The sequence below is a fragment of the Melanostigma gelatinosum genome, assembly GCF_949748355.1.
Source record: "Melanostigma gelatinosum genome assembly, chromosome: 2".
NCBI classification, from domain to species: domain Eukaryota; kingdom Metazoa; phylum Chordata; class Actinopteri; order Perciformes; family Zoarcidae; genus Melanostigma; species Melanostigma gelatinosum.
The window spans coordinates 24,247,714-24,261,403 of NC_136635.1; the positions used below are offsets into that span (position 1 = coordinate 24,247,714).

The following is a 13,690-nucleotide window of genomic DNA, read 5'->3' on the forward strand; positions in this document are numbered from 1 at the left end:
CATTTAGTGCTCGGCAAGTCGTGTACATTGTGCTCTGCCTCTTTGCTTAAAACAGCTGCTTGCTGCTGCTGCTGGAAACAACACAGATGAGAGCGGAGAGACTCAACCAAACAATACAATTGTGGGCCATAAAACCAAAACAACGAGCTGAAAGTCGCTAAAATTCCACGTAGAGCTGGGGGCAACTACATAGTGGGGTAATAATTCGCTGTGGGTTTGTTACAACGCGCAACTCCTTTCACACAACATTCATGAATTCAATCCATTTTCGTTCGCAAAAATATGAATTGTGCAGCTTTAAACTGGGATCCGGTTCCTACTTTGTTGTTTTATCAGTGGGTATTCACATGCTGCTTGTGGGAAATGACTTTAAGAAATAAAGTGCACAGCTAAAAGCATAAACAGGGCTCATTACACGTAGAATACTTCAATGACATAAAGACGAGTAAATAATATTTAGTCCCTGTATAACAGAGAACCACTAACATGGTAGATGAGCCACAACATTGCGCTCATTGGACCAAGTACAAACTGCAGCTTGAAACTCTCTGCAGACAGCCTGTGAAGTGCACACCTATTGCTGAAACAACTCCTGTGTTACATCAGTATAGTGCAAAGTGGGTAAAAAATATCACCCACCATATAAACTAAAACATGACACTTGAACCATCCATTTAAGCGTTCATTTAAGGCAGGAACACGCCGAGTAGTTGCACTTTCCTCTTTCCTCTTTGCCTCTTTAGATTGCTATGAATCTGTAATTGAACAGCTAAACAGCATCAACACTTACTCCTTGTATCAAATGTGCTCAGTCTAGTTATAAAATTGCCGTCAAATTATCATCTTTACAATTTGTTTTTTTTTACATCCGTTGTTGATTATGTCTGATTCAAATGATCAATGTTTCGTTATGAGTAAACAAAGCCACAGCTCAAATCCACAGGAACAGTTGCTGCTTACATGATAACATCTGAATACAAAATGACCCGATATGAGATTAACCCTATATCACAAGGCCGTGCGGGCTCTATCAAAACATTAAAGAACTGCCTGGACGCCTTCAAAGAGCAGGAGTTCTTAGTATGCTTCTCCCTCTGCAGTATTACTCGGAGAATATATAATGACAGATTTTTTTAAAAGACATATCTCTGTATGTCTTTGCCTAGGGCTCTCATTATAAAACAGCATTTCTCATTTTCCTCCGCTGCACTCTTTGGTGGTTACTGGAGAGACAGATGAATATTTTCAAAGCACTTAATCACAGGATTAAATGACTACAGGCCCGTCGCCCTGACGTCTGTAGTCATGAAATCCTTTGAAAGACTGGTGTTGACCCATCTGAAGAACATCACAGGACCCCTGCTGGATCCCCTGCAGTTTGCCTACCGTGCAAACAGGTCGGTGGATGATGCAGTCAACATGGGACTGCATTACATGCTGCAACACCTCGACTCCCCAGGGACATATGCAAGGTTTCTGTTCGTGGACTTCAGCTCCGCCTTCAACAGCATCATCCCAGCAAGACTGAAATCCAAACTCTCCCAGCTCACTGTGCCAGCCTCCACCTGTCAGTGGATCACAAACTTCCTGACTGATAGGACGCAGCAGGTGAGGCTGGGAAAAAACACATCCAGCACCCGGACCATCAGCACTGGCGCCCCCCAGGGATGTGTGCGCTCCCCACTGCTCTTCTTCCATCACTGTGTGGTTTGGATCGGCCACCAAGCAGAACAGAAACAGACTGCAACGGATTGTTAGGTCTGCGGAGAGGATCATTGGTTCCAGCCTGCCCTCCATCCTGGACTTGTACACATCCAGAGTCAGGAAATGTGCAGGAAAGATCACTGCAGACCCATCACACCCTGGACACAAGCTGTTCCAACTCCTCCCCACAGGGCTCTGTACGCCAAGACCACCAGACACAGGAACAGCTTCTTTCCACTGGCCATCGCTCTCATGAACAATAAATAGGTTATACTACACTATTACCACCACTTACAACTCATGCCATTGTCTATAGGTTGATGTTCACATGTATGTATATATATATATATATACACACTTTTCTTCTCTTGGATATATATTTATACTTATATTATAGCTAAATGTTTATACCTACATCCGTTCTACTTTTTTTGCTGCCCTTTTTGATTCTTTATACATATATTTTTCTTGTTTATTGTAAATTTGTGTTTGTACATTGTGTTTGTACATTGAGAGCGGAGTGGAAACCGGAGACAAATTCCATGTATGCGTAAGCACACATGGCCAATAAAGCTGATTCTGATTCTGATTAAGCTGGACAAAGCTCAGATTTTGGAGAAGGTCAGCTCATCCCTCTTAGCCATTCATCTCAAGAACAAACCTCTCCACATGATTGCACTATCATTTGATGAGTTTAAATGCAAATACAAAATAAAGACTGTTGAAACCACACAGCTGTTGTCTTCAGGGAGGTCAGAGGTCTGATTTAGCGATTGACTAACACCCCTAACAGCGTTATTATTAACCCCACTGCCGTTCTTGGTGAGACCCGCCCTGCGAATAATTCAAGTGCTTGGATTGGTCAGGAGTCCAGGTTCGCAGAGGCCAGGGTAAGCCTATCTGTTCAGGTCCTATGCCCTGACCAATGGGCTACCCTGACCGTAACTACGATGCTTAACCCGAACCAATCGGCTCTGCCTGACCCAGCTACATAGGGCGGAACTTGCCAAACAATGCAGTGGGATTCATAATATCCCTGAACGCTCTTGGTGCTAGCAGGGATACAGTGTCTTCTCTGAGGACAGGGCAGTCTAATTAGTGCCCATCTTGCTGGAGGGTAATAACGTAGCCTTGTTCATCTACATCTCAACTATCTTTTAAAATATGACTGCAATCCAGAAGCTAGCACTTGGATCTTTTGTGATATAAAATGATACAAAAGGAGACATTTTAGAGATTTTAACACTTTTAAATTGCTGAAACATTTGTCCATTTTCCATCATGCCTCAGCCGCATCAACACATACAGCTCCTTTTATAATATATGGTCTTTTATTGAGTTTAAATCATGAAAAGTTTCTTCACTCAATTTTAATTGAGTGTGTTTGACGTTCTTGTGAAATACCTTGTAACCTAAAACCACCACTTAAACCGATAAAAGTATGATTATTTATTGCAGAAATGACATTAAAATATAACATTCATGGCACACTTACATTCATTTTTTATCGCAGTCATTTTACAAAAAGCTAAAAAGCTACTCGGAGCTGTGCTTTGACAGGTCTTTTAGAAGAGTCATTAACAATGCCTTTAAGCCACGGGTCTCAAACTCATTTTCACTCCGGGCCACATCAGCATCATGGTCGCCCACAAAGGGCCGGTTGTAAATGTAACTATTCGTAACATATTGTTAAATAACTCTGCATTCAGTTTAAAGTAGTCTTCAATGTACTCACAAACATTTCCATGTTAAATGTACAGTAACCAGCCAAAGAGCTGCTTCTATAACTGTGTGTTTAAGTATCTCATCATTTTGACTTTCAATCTCATCATTTTGACTTTCTACTCAGAATTATGACTTCCTATCATAGTTATGACTTGCTATCTCATAACTTTGACTTTCTATCTCATAATTTCGACTATGGGGATATATTTATTATCAAGTCTAACTTTAAAAAAAATAATAATATTTTTCTTTTTTTAACTTTTCTTTTTTTTTTTGGCTGGCTGATTCGCGGGCCACATAAAATGACGTGGCGGGCCGCATTCGGCCCGCGGGCCGGGAGTTTGACACCCCTGCTTTAAGCTGTTCCAGAATCACTGTCAAGTGCAGCTTCTCATGGCTCATTGCTTAAATATACTTTGTCTCCTTCCAGCACTTTCAAAATATGATATCTTGGACAGACTGAAAAAAATGACTTTGTAAATCTCTCTCTCAGTGGAATATAGCGAATCACAGTCTCACAACTTGTGCGTAGCGAAGTCATTTAGCGTGAGAAAATGCTCAGCTGCTGGCTGAGAAAGGAGTCAGGGACAATATGTTCATACCAGTGTCCCACAAGGGTAGCACTTCCCACAAAACGAATACATTATTGCTAAAACAAGGCTAGCTAATGCACAAATGAGGACGTTTATTCTCTCATTCCACATACGATATCTACACTCAGGGCTTAGAGCAAGTTTAGTAGGTTCTGAAAAAGACTAAAGGGAGAGATAAAACAAAAGATTAAAGCCTATGTTGCCCAACTTTTACGCATCTTACGATAATCAAAGTGTCAACAAATGAATAATAATTGCTGCTAGCCTTGAATAAATAAATGCAGAACAACGTAGGGAAAAAGAAAGAGGAAGAGAGAGAGAGAGGCAAGGAAGAGTGAAACTGATGGGAAAATTAGATCCTTTTCTGGTTTTTGAAAGTTGACATGGCAGAAAACAATTTACAAGGCTGCAGGCTACTGTTGCGCTGTCCTCGAGTTGGGCATTAACCCCTACAACTCTCCTGTGGAGCTGCTCAGTGACTGACAGAACAGGTTTGTGGTTTCTCCCGGGTGTGAGGGAACGTGTGATCCAGGCCACCGCTATAAACAGCATGCATGCTCAGCAAGCGTTTTCTGGGGGAAACAAAAACAGAAAATGACTCTTTCACTTGGGCCATGACTTTGAGACAATTTTCTTCCAACAGAACAATGGATGCATGGGTAGTCAGCCCACTATAACAGGGTTGGTGCGGGGCTGGATTATAATGTAAACCAACAGAGTGGAGTAGTGAGCCGTACACTTCACAAAATGACTACTACTTTAAAAAACAACGAGAAGCTCATAAGTCAAATTGACTATATGTGACGGCTGATGTGTCAAACACACCCACCTTAACAGCACACATACAGAACGGGAGATCATTACTTCTACCAGCAACTAGATCCCGACACTCTGTATTGTTATTTTGTTGGATACACAGAAGGCCTCGATAGCCCCCGTGGTGAGGAAAGGACACCTTGAAGCAACTGTAAAAAGGAGCCTGCCCTCTTTTCCCTCCTTTTTATCGCTCTTTGACATCATTATGATGCTCACTTCTGCCCATCTTTGAAGCTGTCTGCCCCATGCTTTAAGAATGTATGATGAACAACAAGAAAATACTGTGAGAAACATTATTTAGGACATTCTTGTAAATCAATGGCAGATTTACAATGCACAGGATTACAACTTGAATCCTATTTTACTCTGTAACCTTGACAGCTTCTTTCTCTGCTTTGGAGCACCAGCACTAATTATTCTCGTGGTACACAATACAAAACAGGACACACTTACTTTCATCTCCGGATGTAAGTCATCACTCTGCTGAAGCAGCACATATTTCAAAACTACAACCAGTTACATGATCGCGCCCACAATGTCATCACTCTATGTCACATGGCTTTATGGAGATGAGGTGAAATATTGAATTCCAAGGACACCGGTCTGCCTGCACATGTCATTTAGCAGCCTGCAACAACTCATTCAATCTGTGGGATGTCAAATGAGAGATTTCGTTGAAAATTAGAAATTATTTTTGTTTGAATATACAGTACAAAAATGTCGAATACACGTGTGTGTGCCTCATTAATTGATTTGTCAGAAATAGGCTTATATGCTTTTTGGCTGAGAACAGCCAGTTAGCTTAGCTCAGCGAGCCTGGCTCTGTCTAAAGGTAACACAGTCTGCCTTACAGCACCTCTAAAGAAGTTACCTTTGGGCAAATCCAGGCTAGCTGGTTCCCCTGCTTCCAGTCATGCTAAGCTAACTACCTGCTGGCTCCAGCGCCACAGCAAATGCACAGATATGAGAGTTGTATCGATCTTCTCATTTAACTCCCCAGCAGAAGGCGAAAAAGTGCATTTGCCAAAATGTTGAAATACTTCCTCAAATCATACGTAATGCATCAATTCCAACTCCCTTTCCAAACATTAGCCCTCAGCTTGGTTGAACTAAATGTCTTGGTTCCACAACACAGCCACGGTACTCCGACACAGTCTTAGCAGTGTAACCCCGTTTGGATGGCTTAACCCCTCTGACAACCACATCAGGAAACGGACCCGCCATTACAAATGGCATCACTCTTCATCTGGTGGAGTAAGTGGGCGAAAGCATCGAGACAGATACATTATAGATATGACAGACTCTTGCGGTGTGGGTCACCGAGCTGTCTCTGCCGTTGACAGAGAGTTGCACTCACTGCGGCAACGCACACGCGGAGAGTAAGCGATGAAATTAAACACAGTTGACAATATTAATAAGGTAAGAGGAGCGAGTTTGTTTCCTCGTGGACAGTTTGTCTGTAATGAGCTGCAAGTTGTCAGGCTCCGGGGAGACAGGCGTGGCTACCGAGTGCGAGCCAGTGGGAAGATATTAACGCAACCTGAAGAGGGGGTGAGTCATCGCGAGCCTGCTGTCCGTTCAAACTGGTATCATAAGGATCAGGGCCGCAGCGTGGCTTAATCACAGTCATTACTGTGGTATTTGACACTGGGGTTGAAATAAAGGGCTCTGTAATAGGTGTTCCTTATCACGCAGTGAGTCAGTGGGTGCTTATACGTATTTCAGAGTCAAGCTGTCAGTACAGGGGGAGGTGAGCCAGTACCAACGCTACGCCTGCTTGAAAACTCCTGTCCTCTGGGACGCAGCCACACTCCGTCCTTAACTTCCATTTCACACATGGTAATCAATTACCGGTCTCTAGAGCCATCGAAGAAAAGAGCCACCTATCCTGAGAATAAGCTAAATCTCTCAAGGCCTCCGAATTGAAAACACATTATATTGCTAGACAATGCTCTTTGTGTGTAGCCAGCCACTAATTTGGCCTGTTTACATGCAGAGAACAAAGCAATTTACTGAGGTTGCAAACATCCTTTGCAAGGACAATAACTCACGGTGTTATCAGGCGCAGAGTTTAAACGGGCTGAATAACTAAATAAGCAAACTTTGAAGGCGTGCCCAGCTTGTTCGTTGGTGGCTATTCTCCCAGTGACTCTGACAAGCTGAAACTAATATGATTTCATATCGCGACGCCAAAGACCGATGCCAGACCTCCCGAAACCAATCCCTCTTACAGGACTTAGCAGGAGCTGTGTGGCCCCACTGGTCCCGATGATAGTCAAATCAAAATGAACCCGATCAATGACAAAAGAGGGCTTTTGTGTGTTTACTGCCATCATAAATACAGTGCCCTGAAAAGGAAAGCGAGGGAGGACAGAGAAAGACAGGTTTCCACCAGGCCGGGGACGGGCATAAAGATGTCAGACTGCTGTGTGAGAGAAGGTGGCAGTGGGGAGGATCACATGCATGTTGACATGCAGAGGACAGGAGTAAACTCAAGGTGTATGCACGTGACACAACAACACCTACTGTACAGAATGTATCCACAAACAGACACTGACGCCCTTTTCTTACAGAACAAATGCCAAACCTGTGCTTACACTGAATGGCAATTCTTTGGTTGATGGGATTTTCTGGTTTGTTTAAAGTATGTTGTCTCTTTTATGTGATTTTTAGTCTGCTAATTGTGTTTTTTATGTGGTGCTTGTGAAACTTTTACGCTGCCTTCTTGGCCAGAACCCTCTTGCAAATGAGATTCAACATCTCGATGCGGTTATCCTGCTAAATTAAAAATAACATTGGAAAAAAGGGGGGGGGGGGGGGAAGCATCTTCCAGGAGGAAGTACTATCGCACCGTGGCTTTGAACTGTGACAAAGAAAAGCATTTTGACACCGAACAAGAGCAACAAGAACCTTTAATGCCAAAAAGTCAAGATGGCGGAGAGGGAACGAGAATAAAGCAAAAAAATAAATCCCAGCACAAAAGAGAGGAGCTCACTTTATCTTTCCGATTGTGCCGTTCTAAAAGAGCAGTGCACAGGCCGGAAAGTGCCCACGTCTGAATCCAACAATCCCTCAGAGTCGCTAACAGTGAGACCGGGAGCATGACAAATAACATTGCCCGGGCCATAATACAGGGATAAAATTCCCTCCACTGATGGCCCAGCAGAGAACACTCAAACGTCTTAAGAGTGCTGACAGCTGCAAGTGGCCCGGGTTGATAATCCTGATAGGAATTAATGTGCTTACAATGGTGCCATTGCTGCCTACCTGAATGTATTTTAGATTGCCTACATTACTTCATCTGTCTATTCGCTTGTTTTCCCTGGCTGGGCTCCTGATAAGACAGAGCAAGCATTCAGCAAGAGAAAGAAGGCCCGTCTGTGCACTGGACACTAATTAATATCGTGCTCCGGCGGGAAAGTTGCCTGCTTGCTGCTCTACTGACAACAGATTCATTCACACTGCTGTTTTCTGCTTCCACGAAGGCTCTGTTAATTGCATTTAAATTAGACTGTGTTCGGCAGAGAGCGAGGACCAGCACAGTGGTTTGTTACAGAAGCTGCAAGCAAAAACATGATCGTGGCCAATATATTACCTCGAAGTCGATTGACAGAGCTTTTGATCGAAGGTCCTACTCCGACCAGAGAAATGGCCCAAACCTGCTTGTAGTATATTTCATGAATAATTTCAATGACTGCAATTTCAACCCCAACAGTTGCTCTAATGAGAGAATCTTTGAACCAGTAGATCACTGCATCTTTCTGCTTGGGCACAAACATGTTTAATGTAAGGGACTTCTTAGAAGCAAAAGAAGAATGAGCGCTTAATGGCTGGAGTAAGCATGGCAGGGAGCTATTTAAATGGCAATGTGATGCCAGGATCAAGCTTTGAAGACTTATAATAACAGTCAGGGAAAAGGGGCAAGACAGAAAAGAAAGCTCGCCCACAAATAACGAAGAAAAAAAAGTGGAATAAATCGCTGAATGCTCTCACGCAGACCACCAGCAAAAAGATTCCATCTTCACAGCAAAGGTCAATGTTTATACAGCAATTAAAGATGTGTTTTAACCTTGATTTACCCAGTAAAGGTTGGTTTATGATGCACGTGCTTCATAATCATTCAGTAACAAACGGTCTCCTTGGGGGAATGTGCCCCACAAAAACGGTGCGGTACCTGGAGTTGAATAAATCACCTTAACAAAAAAAAGACTCTGAAGGAAACCAGAAGGATCTGACATTAATTCTCAGCGACCGTGTGTATTGCATGTTCATTCCCGCAAGGGAATAAACACTGGAATAAGCGACCGTGTTTATTCCTCCACACGGGCCTTTGATGAAGTTGATTGAGTTGGGCAATCCTTTAGAGAGCGGGGGACTCCTGTAGATTCAGGGGAGATTAATACGAGCAGCAAAGCCGGGCTGGGTCCATGACAGTCGGTTAAAGAAGCATTTGACAAACAAGGGCACGCGGCGTTGTTGATGCACCGCCTCTAAAACGTGGCCCGGACAATTTAACCGAGTTGTGCCACCTATGCGCGACACACCAACAGCAGGTTACATTTACATAACACCAACTACTGTTGGACATTAAGCTTTGTTGATGTACTTCTGTGCTTTTTCAACACCTACTAAGTGCCATTATCAAGCTCCTACTTACTTAGAGTAGTATTCTCACCACATAATAAAAAGGAGAGGGTCTTGCATTAGCCGTCTTTTATTTCATGGGTCCATTATAAAATAATTAGCAATATTCTAAAAGGGTAACATTTTGAGGTCTGGGAGACAAAATACAGAAAAAAATGACGATTAGGAACATGAACTATAGAAAATGTGAACAAGCGAGGAAACAAAGGGATGGGAGGAAACCCACAGTAACACAAGAAAGCAAGCCAATGACACACAGACAGGACTGGGACTGGGAAGGACATCTGGGATCCTCTCACTGTGCAGCAACAGTGCTAACCGCTGAGCCAGAGAATGCCAGCTAGATAGTAAAATTCAGCAAAAAGCCTTCCACACCATGTGGGGTGAGCTCCCTCCCCTTCAGCGAGTCCATCTCCCGCCTGTCAGGCCGTAGTGCCACAACTCTGAGCTCAGCAAACGTTTTCGTCTCCATCTTGCTTTCTGTCATCCACTTCTCACCCCTCCTAACCCTGTCTCCCTAGCTCCCTCTCTCTCTATCTCCCTCCCTCATCTCGCTGTCTCCTTCCTTTCCCCACTCTATATATCTCCATCCTGCACACTGTTCACTGTAAATGCTGTGCCAGCAGAGTGATGCCGGGGAAATGGCGCCATCCTCATTGAGAGAGAGCAAGCAGACGGAGTGGGGGTGGCACTGGAGGGGCTTGTTCGGTGACAGGCCCTGAAACCCAGCCATGAGAAAACACACTGCAGCAATCACACAGCTCCAGTAGATGGGATACACGGCTAAAGCTCCACATTCAGAGAAGGATCAGTACCAAAAATGATAGGATATAGACTCTTGATCCCCCAAAACTCCAACAACATTATTCTTTTTGTGAGTGGAACAAAGTGGTCGAAATAGGGTGGGAGTGTGAGACAGTGCAAGCCGTCAAGACAGGTGGAGGAGGAGGAGGAGGAGGGGGAGGAGGAGGGGGAGGACAGGGGTTGGTTCATAAGCAAGCTGGCCAGGCAAGCAGACAGGCCACGGTTCATTTGAGGACTGAAGCTGCTCCTTTCCATCATTCGACTGTTTATTAATACCAGCTGTTCCTATGGGTCTCCCCGCAACTAAGCCTTGCTGCACTCTGCAAAAACCTATCAATATCCCAGCGACACAAAAACACTGCCTATTGCAGAGCGCGGCTTAAAAAAACAACAACTGTCCAGCGCTCCACCACAGGGCGTGTTTACAGAAATGGCCGTCTCTCCGAGATGCCTGATAATAGGGCGTGTGCGTACGTTATTGACAGGCTGGATGCTTCTGGTGAGGTAGTTAAATGGGTGGTGACTACAAAAGAGGTGAGAATGACACGGGTCACTTAACACAGACTCTGAAAAAGGTGGCTCATGCCAGCCCACATAGTGCTCGGCTCAGTGTGTGTAAAGGGTTCAGTTTCTCAAAATTAACCTTGTCAAACTCTGGTTCTGCGTGGGGGGGGAGATTTGCATGACTCATGCTAATTTTTCAATCGGAGATTGTGGGGGGGGGAGTGTGTCATTTGAACATGCTCGTTCACCTTCTTACCATCATTGTGCATTCTTTTTCTTCCCTCCCGTAGTCCATTTCGGAATTTTAAGCAGATTTGACCCATTCATAGCACAGGATTCTCCACTTCCTGAGTGTGGCACGCGGTGTTGTGTGTTTGGAAGTGCATACAGCGAGCCAGCGTGTTCCCCATATCAACTCAAGCTCGGCACACTCCACACTCTGCTACTCCACAGCGGAAGAGTTCTGCTGGGTCAAAATTAATTAGAGAAGCTGTTAAGCACACACCAGCTGTTGTAAACAAATGCAACTACATTTGCAGTCCAAACAAGCCCCCCTTTTATCACAGCACACACTGTAAATCTTCTGCGTGTTTACCAACAACTTGGGCCATCATCAAGCAGGTTTTTCCCCCACTTCATTTGTGGATTTGTTCCTATCACAGTCCCTCTTTCAATCTTTGCTTCATCACACTTCAATGACTCCACGCTTTTTGGCTGGTTTTGCTCTTGGACTCTTTCTTTGACAGGATCTGTTCTGACCAATTCCTTTTCATTTTTTGAAGTTTGGGGAACAGCAGGACCATGACACTCTGAGTAAGGGAGATGACAATCAAAGCCTATATACACGGCTATGATCCTTCCAGTGTTAGGGCTGCGATCAGCAATTACTTTCATAAAATAGTGAAAATGGACGTTACATTTTCCCACAGAACAAGGCAGCGTGTCAATGTCAAATGTCTTGTTCTGTCTGACTGTATGTCCATATTCAGTTTACATCATGTAGGACAGAGACAAGCATCAAATCCTCCCATTTAAGAGGATAGAAACAGAAAATTTGCTGAGAAATTGACTGAAATGATGAGCTGCACAAAAAAAACTCCACAAATTCTCCTACTGTAGTACAGATGGCTCCCGCAGAGAGAGTTCATCTGCACCATGAAGAAGAAAAGGCCGGGGGGGCCTGGAGGATCTGGTCGGGGTGAAAGCCCCATTCTGTACTACACAATCAGGGACTCAGAAAGGCAATGCAAGGTGTTTCTCATCCACATTAAACAGTGCAAAGCTTTAGAAGCACAGCACACACTATTTGGTTATTATAGAAAACTGACAGTTTTTGGGTTGCACATAAAAAAAAAGGAAAGAGAAGAATGCTGCCAATCCATCACTCACAGGGAGTTTAGACTCTTATCACACTGGCTATGACAATGTGAACGGTAGAACGCCTGTTCTCCGCACAGCACAGCACAGCAGGGCACCCATGCTGACAAGTCGTCTTAACTGTTTGTAGCTACTTTGTATTCCAAAGAGAGATGACAGAGACATTGGACTATGATGACATTATTGCATCCCTGAGGACCAAGCCACTATGTTTTGCACTGTGAAGCCATCTAATAAGAATATACAAGATGATTCAACTTTGGTACTGTATATAACTAACTGTTTCTGCTGAGTTGTCAAATTGTCCACCATTGGGGAACCAACCTGCGGAGTTAAAAGGTTTGGCTCAAAATGCATGATTTGAAACCCTATGGGATTGAAGAAAAGGAAAGACCAACTTGGAGACGTCATTGCCACTGATTCACAGTGACTCGCCGTCCCCGAAAAAAGACAAAGATTCACGACTATTTAAATGACCAATCCAGCTGACTCAATCAACATTTCTTCAAAATGAGAGTTTCACTTGTAGAGGGGAAATAGAGGAGACAAAAACGGAGATTGGGAGGTAATAAAAAGATCATATCAATTTCAACCAAACCTGAAGTAGTGCATCAATCTGGCAAAGGTCAAAGGGTAATAGCAGCCACAGACTACTTTACCACTGGTACCTTGCGGTCATATTTCATTCTCACTGTGTGTTGAGTGACTTTCCACTACCCCAATGGCCCCTCTGACTGGTTATCTGTGCTGTTTTCAAAGAGGCCCGACCAAACTGTTCGAAAGGCCAACCTCCCTCAGCCGTCCGGCAAGCCTGACTTGCCAATCGGCCATCCTGTTTCCAGACAGCACAGTCATTTCCCAGCCCAGTGGAGCAGCACTCCCTGACCTCTGCCTCAACAGCCCGAGTTCCAGCACCAGCTCCAGCCCAGAGAGCAGGCACAGGCCACCTCGACTTATTTATGAGCCATTTCACACAGTGCTGCTCCCATTAGAGACCCAGCCTTGGCCCACCTTACACGGCACTCTCCTTGCACTTAACACATACAGTACACCAGCAGGACCAGGGGGACATGGGCGGGCGGGCGGGTCGAGGAGACCATTGGACCTCGGTACTGTCACACACCCAGCTAAAGAGTACATCAAACAATCAGAGAATGACAAACGCGTCAATCTACTTCCTAGTTGGCAGACATTTCCTGCGGACAGCTGCTACGACGCCAATCACTCCATCGAACGCAATCTTTTGTCTCCTTTGTATTACTGGATTGCCTTCTGAAATCTGTAATGACCCTATTCAGGGACGTGATCACCCACTGATCTAATTTACTGACGCAAAAGAACCGATGGGTTTCGCTTATTGAACCATAATTGGACATTTCTTTCTTTCTCATTCATTTGGTTGGAGCTGAACTGTTACTCTCAGCAGGAAACAGAAAGACAAAGAAAAAAGTCTCAACAGCATAAAACTTTGATTGATGGATTGATTCACAAAAAGCATAGCAGAACCATAATAAGAAACTCTG

At 44.2% G+C, this 13,690-nt stretch overlaps 1 protein-coding gene across 2 annotated transcripts in view; it reads right to left on the reverse strand.

The window, feature by feature from the left end:
• Positions 1–13,690, reverse strand: part of cd276 (CD276 molecule) — a 62,725-nt gene that overhangs the window by 31,059 nt on the left and 17,976 nt on the right. The gene's annotated exons all lie outside the window — the stretch shown is intronic.